The sequence below is a fragment of the Urocitellus parryii genome, chromosome Y (assembly GCF_045843805.1).
Source record: "Urocitellus parryii isolate mUroPar1 chromosome Y, mUroPar1.hap1, whole genome shotgun sequence".
NCBI lineage: Eukaryota > Metazoa > Chordata > Mammalia > Rodentia > Sciuridae > Urocitellus > Urocitellus parryii.
The window spans coordinates 16430317-16442651 of record NC_135548.1 but is presented as its reverse complement, the minus strand read 5'-3'; positions in this window follow the sequence as shown (position 1 = coordinate 16442651).

The window sequence follows — 12335 nt, the reverse complement described above, 5'->3', positions numbered from 1 at the left end:
CTCTGTCAAGCCCTGAGTGGGGGTGACCTCCTTTGGGTGTTAAGGCCATCATCTTGGACCTTTTGGAAGGCTGGTGGCTGGATACATAAGCGGTTCAGAAAGTGTGTAGATTATAAACTCACTTAAACATTAGTTCCCCCTTACTTCCTGCTCCAGGACCTGCAGTTTTCCTTAAGTGTCACTAACTTATGACATGCAGGCATCTTAACTGTTTCGAGGTAATCTAGTGGTGGATGGCTAGGTTTCCTGATGGCGCCATCCATTATGCAAGGTGGGTGGGTGGCTTTAGGTGCTTGCTTTTCCTGAACCCTGGCTGAAATAAAGTCCAGACTTGTCTATGCATGGTACACTGATGTTTGCAAAGAATATTGTCTTTATGTCTTGAAAATATTTGTATAGATATCAGGGTTTCTTCCTATCTGAGTGAGTGTCTAGGGTAATTAAAACAGAAGAGTACCTTGGAAACTCTTAGTGCCTGGTTATAATAGGTAACCTCAATAGGTGAGGTTGGGCCAATTTGTCAATTTCTGCAAATTCCCGTTGGCTTGCAAGGGCGTTTTGTGTGTAAATATATTAGTCTGTAATCAGAGTAGTTTTGCACCCAAAATGGACTAGTGAAGCCTGGATTGGTTATATATCCCACTTGAAGTTTTTCAGCACTGGCTGTCAGTTAGCCTTCTGTGGGCACCAGGCAGAGTGAAGTGAGTGGGGAAGATAAAGATGGAAACTTTTGATTCATAGCATACCTGCCAGGATGGAGTGGCACCCAGCAACTGAGGTTGTACACTCAGTAAATAAAAATACTTTACTGCTTTCAAGGATCACCAATTATCTGATTGCTCTGCATGGCTGTCTTTTAGGAGAGCACTGTTTTACCTATCTTCTTGTACAAAGGTTTGATTTTTAATGTCTTGTGAAAAGGATTCTCTTTGTCTTGATTGAAGTCAGGAATAAAAGCATGATGGTAATATCCCTTTGAAAGCTATTATATTGTCAGCCCTGCCTGACAGTGGGAGGGCCTCCCAGCATTATAGATTAGTGCTGTGAAAACACTGACTTTTTTTGTTACATTGCTGTTATTCTACTTGCAAAGTCAATTACACAATGTCAGAGCACAGTTACCCAGTTGACTTTGGAAGTAGCAGTATCTTTCATTGTCTTCTTAAAGATATAATTTTGTATTGTTATTTTTGCTTTGTTTTCTCCTTTTCCTTTTGAACCTGCCTCCCTCCCTGGTTACCTCCCCTTCCATGTGCTAACCTCACCCCCATTCCCCCCCATAGTCTGAACATGTGAGCAAGGCAAACACTCTGGTTTCAATTGTGACCATCCACATTCAAAGACCGCTACATCATTATCTCTGAATTCTTCTGCTCATTCACACCTCAGTGGCTTCTTATTGGTATAGTGACTACAGCAGCCAAGATACATAAAAAACCCATCCAACAAGAGATTTTAGTGTTGATAATCTCTATCAAGTGGGTTGTTCTCTGGATTGGGGATCACTAAGGTTGGCAAATTCAGAGCTTGCTTTTTAATTTTTTTTTCCTCCTCCCATTTCCTAGAGCCTGCAATTTGAGCTCAACCAGGTTTCCTGGTAGATGGGACCCTGGCAAACAGGTTTTTTAAAAATTATTATAGCAGATGTAGCATTTAGCTAGAGCCGTTGAGTTTGGGATTTAGGATCCTGGATGGCCTTTTTTCACAGATGGAAGGGGTCTCACAGGAGAAGCATGCAGTCCATTCTCCCACTGCAGACAACAAATTGGGTTATAAGGTGATGTTCTGAGGGGATTCCAGTCTGCCTTTTGGGGCACACTTGGGCTTGGGAAGGATTTACATCCCTGTGTGAAATGTTGCTACTGAATGGAAGGAAGCCTCGACATGTCTAAAGCTGAAAATGGTTCCAGAGAGTGTTTTTATTTACCTGCCATCTTCACCATTCCTCCCTTCTACAGAAAATCTGAAAGTCCTGAGTTCCCTAACCTGGTCACGGAAGAGGCAGTCACTTGGAGCAGGGGCTTGCAGAACCACCGTCTCTCTCGCCACACAGAGCAGGGTGTAGGAGATATGCTGGTGCTGCCCGCCGTCACCGCAGCCTGCAGATGATGGGCTCCATCAGGAAACTCCATCCGAGGACACTAATTGTGGACCCCCAAAGATATTATTATAAACCACCAAACAAGAGCCTGTGTTTGCCAACAATTTGTCAGGAGTAATTTTGTTTTTCTCCAATAATTGAAAATTAATGTCTTGAAGTGAAAGTAGATGTTCAGGTCATCTTCTGAATTGGGATATAAAATGGGGCTCTGTGGATGTGCTCACTAATCTAACAGCAATTTTCCTCTCCTCCATAATGGGGGTTGCTCGGCCTATGTCACCTAAGGCCAGAGATTGGGAGCTGAGAGAAGGGGGCCTGGGTGGCACTCCTTGTGCTCATTGGGGGTTTGTTTGGGAAGGAGACTGTGCCAATAAAAATCTTTTTGTTTGAGCTCTAAAATTTGGAGAGTTCATTGTTGAGGATGTTCAGTCGTTGGAGACATATTTGCTGAGATAATTCAAAGCATTGTGCTGGGATAGGTAAGTGGAGCCCTGGCAGGGGGAGAGTGGCTTCCTACACATGTGTGGGGCCCCAACTGTCATGTCCTTTCGCTGTTGCATGGTGAAGCTGATTAAAGTCACGCATTCCTGGGCCTGGATTCCAGAGACCTCTGCTCACCTGGATGACCTGAGAAGGGGCTCAGAACTCTGTGTCTCCTTTTTTAAAAATGGGAGTAAAATATGCATAATATAAAATTTACATCTTAACCATTTTTAAGTAGTATTTAAATTCCCAACATTGCAGCTGACACCACCTCCAAGTAGTGATGGTTGGGGGAAGGCCATCAGTTCAAACTTCAGTCTTCCAGGGCAGATGTGAAAAAACTGGCTCAGAAGATGATGTGGGGGTCTCAAAAGCTCATGGTTCTTTTTCTCACTTCAGAGTGAGAAGTGAGTCAGGTCTGCCTGCCACTAAGAGAGAACAGGAGCCTAGCCCCATCAGGGCCAGGGGGACTGGGGTGCCAGGGACAAGGACAGGAACTTTCTAGTGATCTGGTGACCATTCCCAGGATTAGAACATTTGCCCTCTCTTTGGGGGTTGCCATTCTTCTGGAGACTAAGCCTGGCTGGGTGTGAGCTCCCGTAGTAGCCCCCATAGGCCAGATCTCGAGTGGCTCCCGCACTTGCCTGCCAGGGCCCAGGCAGCATCAGCTCACCCAGCCCAGTGCATTTGGGGCAGGTTTGTCTGTGATGGGGAGAAGGGAGGAACAGCTGTTACAGGATGGACACCTGGCTCTCTTGATTTGTGTTGTCCTCAAAGCCCCATGTTGGGCCTGTAGGTCTGGGCTTTGCCTCAGCGTGTGGTCTCCTCCTCCTCTGTCTCCTCCAAATTGCTGGGAAACTTTTACCTCCACTGATTTCCCTGTAATTGAGAATTGCCCTTTCGTTACCTAGGCAGGAATTATTTTGTGCAGCATTGTCATTCCCTGTCCTGTTGTGAGGTTTATCTTTTCTGTTGATCCTAGTTAAATAAAACATACTGTTCACCTAACTCCTGTTGTACCAAATTTTACCTGCCTGAAGGCAGAGTGATTGCTATCTGGGCCTGGTCAGGGAACAGGGCATTCCTGGAGATAGTGTGGGAGGGTGGGGGTGGCAGGCAAGGAGTGTGCCCCTTGGCCTGGGTGCGGTGGGACAATGGAGCACCTGCAGCATACAGTGTGTTTCTGCTTCCTGAACAGGAGGTTTGGTTTTGTCCTTAGCCCCCATGGGGCTGTAGGTTTGAATTAGGGGAGATGGGAGACAATCACCAGCTCCAAGGACTCCCCAGGGAGAGGACAAGGGAGGAGAGCAGGCTGGCAGGCTGGTGGCAGGAAGATGGAAAAAAGGGACAGTTTCCCGTCACCTGAGGTGGAGGCTGCAGAGAGTTCTGGGTTCTCTGGGGATCTGCGAGCAGTACACCTGTTCTTGGTGTCCCAAGAGAGTGTCTGCAGATGCCCTGTGACCCCCAGAGGGGCAGTGGTCAGCTAGGGCCCTGGGCATTGTACATTGGGAAGATTCAGGCCTTTATTCTTGTTGCCTTTGAATTTCTCAGAATCCTGAAAACCACGGAAAAGGGATCCTGGAGTTCCTTCATTCAGATGTGTGTGTGTGTGTGTGTGTGTGTGTGTGTGTGTCTGCGTGCCTGGACCTGCACACTGCTGTTCTCAGGGAGCTCTCTCTCTCTCTCTGTGCCACATCCATGCATCTTTAATTTCACACATCCATCTGCAATCTGGCTCCCACAATTTAGGTGCCTGGGTACTCGTTCCACCTGTTGGGGCCACAGAGAACCACTCAGGTTCCCAGTCCCCAGAGCAACCCTGTGGAGAGCTGGTCAGGCTGGTCCTGCCTTCCTCATGGCACAGGGCAGCCTGAGGGGGCCTCCGGGACCTCATGCTCCATCACAGATGAGGACCCAAGCTGGGATTCTGGACTACTGTGTTTAAACATAAAAGGACTTCTGAACTGAATGAGTGAAGGTGTAAACTGTTGAGGGAATGAACCAGTGAGCAGGCGAGTAAGTGAATGAATGATCAGGTTGTGGCTAATGAATTCCTAAGAGAAACAGTGAGTGGGTGAGCTCCCAGGCAGGACTTGGGCTCCCGTGGGTGTTACTCTCTCTGGTCTCTCCTGCCCTCCTGGTCTCCCTCCGCCTTTTTTCCTGCTCAGGAGGTAAGGCTGCCAGCCCTCGTGCCCCAGAGATGGGGGTGGCTTGTGCCATCCTCTTCCTTCTCAGGTGCTCCATGCGATGAGACGGTAGTTGCTGCTCACTGGGGGGCCTGTGCCCTGTATGGTCCTAGGCTTGAAAAATAGTCTTTTAAAAATGATAAAAGCAATATGAGATTTTTATATTAATTTGAAATATAACAGAATGTTTGACTCAATAAATTCCCATCTTTCTGCTTATGGTCATCCTACCACAGAGATTGAGGGGTCAGACGGGACATCCTTAACTGGCTTTATGCTGGCCAGTGCTGGGCAGTTCAGCTACCATTGAGTGGCCTTCAGGACCCACCTCATCTTTCAGGAAGGGTTTGCCCCAGGATTAGCACTAAGAGTGAGGAGTAAGGTCGGGAGAAGGAAGCAGGAGGGAGGAAATGGGCAGTGCTCACAGGGAAACCTGCTGCCCAGAGTAGAAAACCAAGGCTCATTCTGCACTGTCAGAGTGGTGCATGCTTGTGATCCAGCAAGTGATCTCAGGAGTCGGAGGCAGGAGGATTGAAATTAGAGACCAGCCTTGGCATTTTAGTGACACTGTTAAAAATTTAGCCAGATCCTATCTAAAAATAAAAACAATAAAAAGGGCTGGGGATGTAGCTAGGTGGAAAAGCACCTCTGCATTCAATAATCCCCAGTTCTGTAAAAACAAGTGAACAACCCTATCTCCAAGGTGAGGCTCACAATGCTTTATTTTTCTTGTGGGGGATGGGTGTGAGTTGGAGGCAATGTTTTCCATTATCTGTCTTTCAGTCTTAGTTTCCCTATCTATGAAATGGGGTGGAACAGTTGGATCAGCTGCATGTCTTAGGTGGTATAGGTTTTTAATTCCTGGAACACAAGAAGCGGCAAACACACAAAACTTGGGTTTTAAAATAATGCAGGCTAAGCTGGGTGTGGTGGTGCAGGCCTGTAATGTCAGCGACTCCGGAGGCTGAGGTGGGAGGATCGCAATTTCAAAGCCAGCCTCAGCAACTTGTTGAGGTCCTAAGAAACTCAACAAGACCCTGCGTCAGAATAAAAAAATAAAAGGGCTAGGGATGTGGATCAGTGGTTATAGTATCCCTGGGCTCAAACCATGGTTCAAAAAATAGAAATATTAGGGGAGAGAGGGCTGTAAGCTGAGTAGCCATATAGAGGAGGGTTAGTTATTTCTTCTGGTGGAATCCCACTGCAGACTCTACCATTCCCTCTCACCTATATCTGTGCTCAAAATGCAGCACTGGATATAATGGGCAGGAAAAAACAACAAACTTTTAATCTGTCACCTGCTGGGTGACACCTAGCCCTCTTGGTGATGCCACATTGTGAATCCCTCCTTATGTCCATCCTCTCACCCCACCAGAGGACTGCTGCCCATCTCAGGAGCCTCCTGGGCCAGGCAGAGTGAAGCTGGCTATGTGGGAGGGCAGGCGAATGCCCCAGAATGGGTTGCCCATGTGTCTGTGTGTGCACGTGTCCATGTGCCTGTGGGTATGTGTACTTGTATGCGAGTATGTTTGTGCTGTTGTGCTCATGTGTGCTCACACATGCATCTGTACATGAGTGCATGAGTCCATGTGAATGAATGTATGTTAATGGCCTTGTGTGTCTGCAGCTGGGGAAAAGGACTTTTGTCATTGCTTGCCTGGTTCAGAATCTCAGTAAAGGGGCTGTGTTACTTTGGGTACAGTTTGTACCCAAAGTTTGGAACTCCAAGGCTCACAGGTTTGCACCCAGAGAGAATGCACATGAGTGAATTTACTTTATATGCATTCATTCAAATAATTGGAGCATCTTCCGTGTGTGCATCACTGTGCTAGACTCAGTCCTATAAAAACAAAGAAGCAAGTTCTTTCTTCTAAGAATCAGTTGACCATTTATAAAGCTGTGGTCATGAGGGTGGTTAAAAAGTATTTTCTATGGCCAAATGCATTTGGCAAATGCTGGAATAAACAGTTAAAAAGTTTTTTAAACCTTTAGGGCTTCTCCGATCCTTTAAAATGCTAATGTAGGACTCATATTTTTAGTAGTTTGTGATTTCCAATCTTATTAGATTACTCTTTGTGGAATCCTCTTATCTTGGACACAGTTTGGGTTTCAAGGCTTTTAGGGTTGACATTGTTTATTGGCTCTTCATTTGTTCATTCATTCAGCCCAAGTGTTTACTGAGCACCTATTATATGCCAGGTATGCTCAAGGTGCTGAAGCTCCACAGGTGAGAAGACAGAAGTGTATTCTAGTAAGATCGAGGGGCCCATCTACAAGTATATGGGTCCATTCATCCCGGAAAGCCAATCATGGAATAGGCAGGGAATGGTGTGGGAGGCTTTCTGGTTAGGGCCATCCTGGAGGTGACACTTGAGGTCAGATGACAGGGGGGTTCATGAGGGGATTTGGGGACCTGAAAGTGTTTGCAGTTGATGATTCGGAGGGGCTGGGAGGGGCTGGGACGTTTTGGGAAGTCTGGAGAGAGGGCTCTCTGAATCTTGCCCTCACATTCTGGGAGCACCTGCTACCAACTCAGTACCCTTTTGGTTTCCCTGGTGCAGTCCAGAAACCAGAGAGAGGCTTCCCCTGGCGTTGAGTCAGTTAGAGGGGATTGTTGCAGGCACTGGTGCTTCAGGGTTCCAATCGTGTCCTAGGAACCTCAGTGGCTTTGCCCCTTTCTCTGCCACAGACCTATCCCGATGGAACTCTTACCATGAAAAGAGGAGGATGACTCCTCCCTGGGCCTGCCTGCTGTGCACACCACCCGGCCAGGCGCCTTGCTTGTGTGCCCATGCCATGTCCCCAGAGCCTGGTACTGGACTCATATTCCCCCCACCTCTCATCTGACAGATGGGGAAATGAGGCCAGGAGGGTCCACAGCCTGTTCACGCAGAGGCCCGGCCCAGAATCCAACCCTTTTCCAAGCCAGGCTGTGCCCCGAGGCTGGTGGTGTGTGCCTCCATGTTGGGGACAACAGACATTTCCAGGACAGGATAGCTGAGGCCCCTTAAAGCCTCCTGGAGCCTGTCTGTAGAGTGGCTCCATAGGGTTTGGGTCCTGAGAGAGGAGCGGGAAGAGAGGGGTGGGGGATGGGGTGGGAGGAGGGGGATGGAGAAGTGGCGGCGGAGGGGATGGGGGCAAGGGTGGGAGAGGGCGCAGGGCTGGGGTGGGGTGGGGTAGGCAGTTGGGTAGGATTGGGGGGGGCAGGAGGGCGGTGGCGATGGGACAGGGGCGGGTAAGGCAGGAGAGGGGGCCTGGGGGCTCTTTCTGCCCCTCGACCTGGGCGAGCCCTGCAGGTGCTCGGGAACACAGCCCCTCCTGGGCTCTTGTCTGCCAGGCTCCTGATGGCAGCCGGGTCCTGGGAACGCCTCACCCACCGCCCCCTGGCGGGGGGCTCCAAGGCTGCTGCGCAAATACTCAGGACCAGATTTGGGCACAAAGCTGCCTTGGCAGGGCTCTGGCTGGGAAGATGCAGGCTGCCACTGCTCGCTTGCGCTGCCCTGGTGATGCCGGCTTGTTCCGCACTGGGCTCCGCCCCCTCCTCCTGATCCTCTGAGTCTGGCGCCCCCTGGACTGTGGAGTCCCAGGCCCTGCGCTGAGGGGGGTCCGCCGCATCGTCTCACCTTCAGCTGGGCGCCAGTCATGGGTGGGCTGATGGCCCGGCTGGCCAGATGTGCGCCTTGGGGGAGCTCTGGGGTCCCTGAGCACTGATTGGCCCTCAGATTTGGGGTGGGGTTAAAGGAGGCAGGGACTGCAGCCTGGACCATCCGAATGTATGGCACTACAAATAAATGCAATTTCCGGGTCCTAGGGACTGTTCTGCACACTCACATCATTCATTCCTTAACATGCGCTTCACAGTATCTATGAGTAAGGCCATGATTATCCCCGTTTTACAGATGAGGAATGTGAGGCACAGCTAGGACCAGATAGGATCCGAATATAGGCCTCTCTGACTCCAGAACCGGGTCGTCCCTGTAGGGTGTCCAGGTGTGCATGGATGGGCTGGGGATCAGGGCATGGGGGCCGTTCTGAGTGCGTTTGCACATGTCCAAGAAATTAAAGATAGGTTAGTAGGCAGATAGTAGTAATCATTCTGGGTTTGCCATTTCAAATTCATGCACAGGCTCCTTTCTCTGAGGGATATTCTGAGTCCGGGCCAGGCCTTTTGCTGTTGTGGGGTCTCTCTACCTTGGGGGAGCAGACAGTCGGTGGGGTGGGGTATTTGGCAGTGAGACCCCAGTGAAGAGTAAACAGTTCCACCAAGAGGCAATTTCTTGCTGAGAGACTGCTCTGCTTATCTGACTTAGACAGGGTCCTCGGAGAGGACATTGCAGAGGAGGTGACATGACAGCTGGTGCAGGAGATATGGTACAAAATGTACCAAATCCCACCTCTTCATACTTAGCTGAGAACAGAGTGTCTCAGTGAGATATGAGATTAATAGAATATTGAAAGAAATAATGATTTGAGAAGAACCAAATTTTCCTGGTTGAAGCCATCAGAACTGGAAGAATTATTACTAAAATTAAATAAAATCCAATCAACCATAATGGGCTAAAGTCTGTACTTCTCACATGTTATTTAATTGAAATCTACCCTTTTATTTTCATTTTATTATTTTCCAATAATATTTGTACAAATACTCTAAATGCTGAAGTTCCTTATGGGAAAATATTGTACTGTATACAAAATATCTCTCTGTTTTGGTAGAACTTCCCTAAAAGCAGACTCTAGGTCTGAGAATAGGTTGTTTCTTAGGGATGCAACCTAGGAAGCAGAATTAGGGAGTGGAAAGAGGGAAGAGGTGGAAAAGGTCTTTTAAAAGGATAGATTCTCGAGGTCACTTAGGTAATAGACGCCTGGTTAAAATCAGAGATGGTCCAGGTGATGTGGCCTGAGGCACCCAAAGCATCTTGGTAAACTCACATACCTAGAATTTTGGCCCATGGTCAAAAGATTCTCAGTTAAAGCTTTCTGTGTAATGCAGTCCACCCAGTGACCCCCAAGCTTCCTGCTCCCATCAGTGATGTCATCGAAGACCATCTGAGGAAGAGTTGCATGTTTCCTTTTATAATTATATTCCAAGATCTCAGTTTATTTTGCCATGTGTTTTGTAGCCAACAACAACAGAAGCCTTCCCATACTAGTGTGATCTAAGCATGGCAATATTGTTTATGAGGATATGAAAGTATCTCAGGAATCCCCAAAGGAGCTTCAGACTGAGTCTGCATTCAGAAATCTCAAGATGGCCCCCTTCTCCGCATGCTGCTTTGTTCTTCTCTCTGCAGGATTTAAAATGAGCCATCATGTCATAGGAAACGAGGATGAAAAATGGAGCGGGGAAGTTGCTGACTATAGATTGCGTTGCTGGCTATAGATTCCACAGAGGGCTAGTTGCATTCTGTCTTTCCAAACATTTTTTAGACTATTAACCTCTTTTTTTTTCTGCCAGAGCTACTTTGGGTTGAGCTGCTGTCACTAGAAACCTAAGCCATCATTTCTAACACTGCATTCAGAGGTTGTGGTGTTCACACTGGGTTTTGAAGGACAGTAGCTTTTGCTAACCAGAGAAGAAGAGGTGGAGGAGAGAAAGTCCAGAAGAGCAGTTTATGCAGAGCATGAAAGTGGAGAGCCACTTGGGAAAGCTACTTAGAATGGCCTTGTGCTCCATCCCCAGAAAAACACACATGCAAGTTAAGTATCTAGTCAATTAAGGAAGTCCACAAAGACATTAAGGCTGGCCAAACACATTCTTTGCCTTCACTCGCCAGCAGTGATTGAGTGCGTGTTGTGATTCTATGACACGTTACACATCATTACTACAAATGCTACATCACAGATCAGCTGGCTTCTCCTTGAATTATTTTAGGATGCTGTCATGTTCCTGATCCTATCCACATCTGCCTTCCTCTCCTGTCCTAATCTTTATAACCCTCTCCCCAACTCTAGCTTTTGTGAGGACTGTCAATCAGTCACCCAATGCTCATTGCCCATGCTGAAGATGGGTACTCCCTCAGAGAGCTGAGAATTTCACTACAATAAGGCAGATAAAGAAGATAAAGAAGTCTAAAGACATCTAAGGACTACATAAGAACTACAGGAGCTTGCATAAAGCATATGCCCTCGTGCTTGGAATGGTCAGTGAATGCTGCACAGAGGAGTTAAGCTGGTCTTCTAAGGAGGTGTCAGAGTTAGAAAAATAGGGAAGAAAGGGCAGGAAAGGGAACAGGGTCAGCACAAACCAAGAATCAGAGGAAAGAATGTGTCCAGTCCAATTCCAGGACTGGAAATGACTTGACCCGTGGCTCCAGTCACACTGGTTAACTCCCTTAGTGAATGTTGGTCAGAATGATAAACCATTAGGATGTAGGGAACATCTTCCTGTTCGTTGAGAACTAAGTTCAGCTGCTGACTTAATCTTGCATAAGATATTAAAATCTGCACAGAATATCTTTGGTGACCATAAACAATCTTCACTAGGATCAAAATAACACTTAGATGTCAGTCAACAGAAAGGGGTTCTAATGGGAAAAAAAAGGTGTTTTTCCACTCAAAGTCTTGACACGTACATATTTTCCCACAGAACCTGCAGACACGGATTATATTATATTAGTATGAAGACCTCATAATCCATTTTAATATTTCAAGCTTAAAATGATTTTCTTTGAGTTGGAGGCAAAACTAAAAGTTATGTTATTAATTTTCTATTTCTTAACTTTTCCAATTTACAAGAAATAACATCCCCAACTTAAACCCACAGATCATAAAATTCTCCTATTATAGAGTGAACAGTTATCATCACCTAAACGTTACTTCCATGCAGATTAAAACAATTTCACCTTTTCACAGTGACTGAATGCATGTTGTGATTCTATGATATGTTACACATCGTTACTACAAATGCTGCACCACTATGATGTAAAAACACCAAAGACTTTCAAAGTTTCAAAATTATTTTTTTAATATCGTATCTCAATCAGGTACTCACTTCTTCATTTTTTTCTCCTACCATGTTTAAGTAGGAGTGACAACCTCAATCTTATAGAAGCAGTTCCTTTTTGAACACTTCTTCTTTCCTAGAGTGAGAGCTGAACTTTCTCCATGAAGTCATGTCTCAGTTTGGGCAGGATTTCATCTCATCTTCTCTGTCCTGTGAAACCTCCATTCCCTATATAGTCATCACCCTGTTTTGTAGACAATTTCCTTTTCCCTGAAGATCCATACTCATCCAACAATATAAGTTAAAAGAAATTGAAAAAGAAGATCTCTATTGGGTATGCTATGATTTGGATAAGTGTTTCCCCCAAGACCCATTTGTTTATAAACTCTTGTTCTCCAGAATGATGCTAGTGGGAGGTGGTATAACCTTTAAGAGATGGGACCTGGTGGGAGGTCTTCAAGTCAGTAGGGCATTCCCTTAAAGAGGATTGTGAAACCCTGGCCCCCTTCTCGCTCTCTACTATGTCCTATCCATAAAGTGAGTGATTTTGCTCTATCAACCACCTCCACCATGATGCACCACCTCCCCACAGGCCCAAAGTGACAGGGCCCTAGACTGTGGA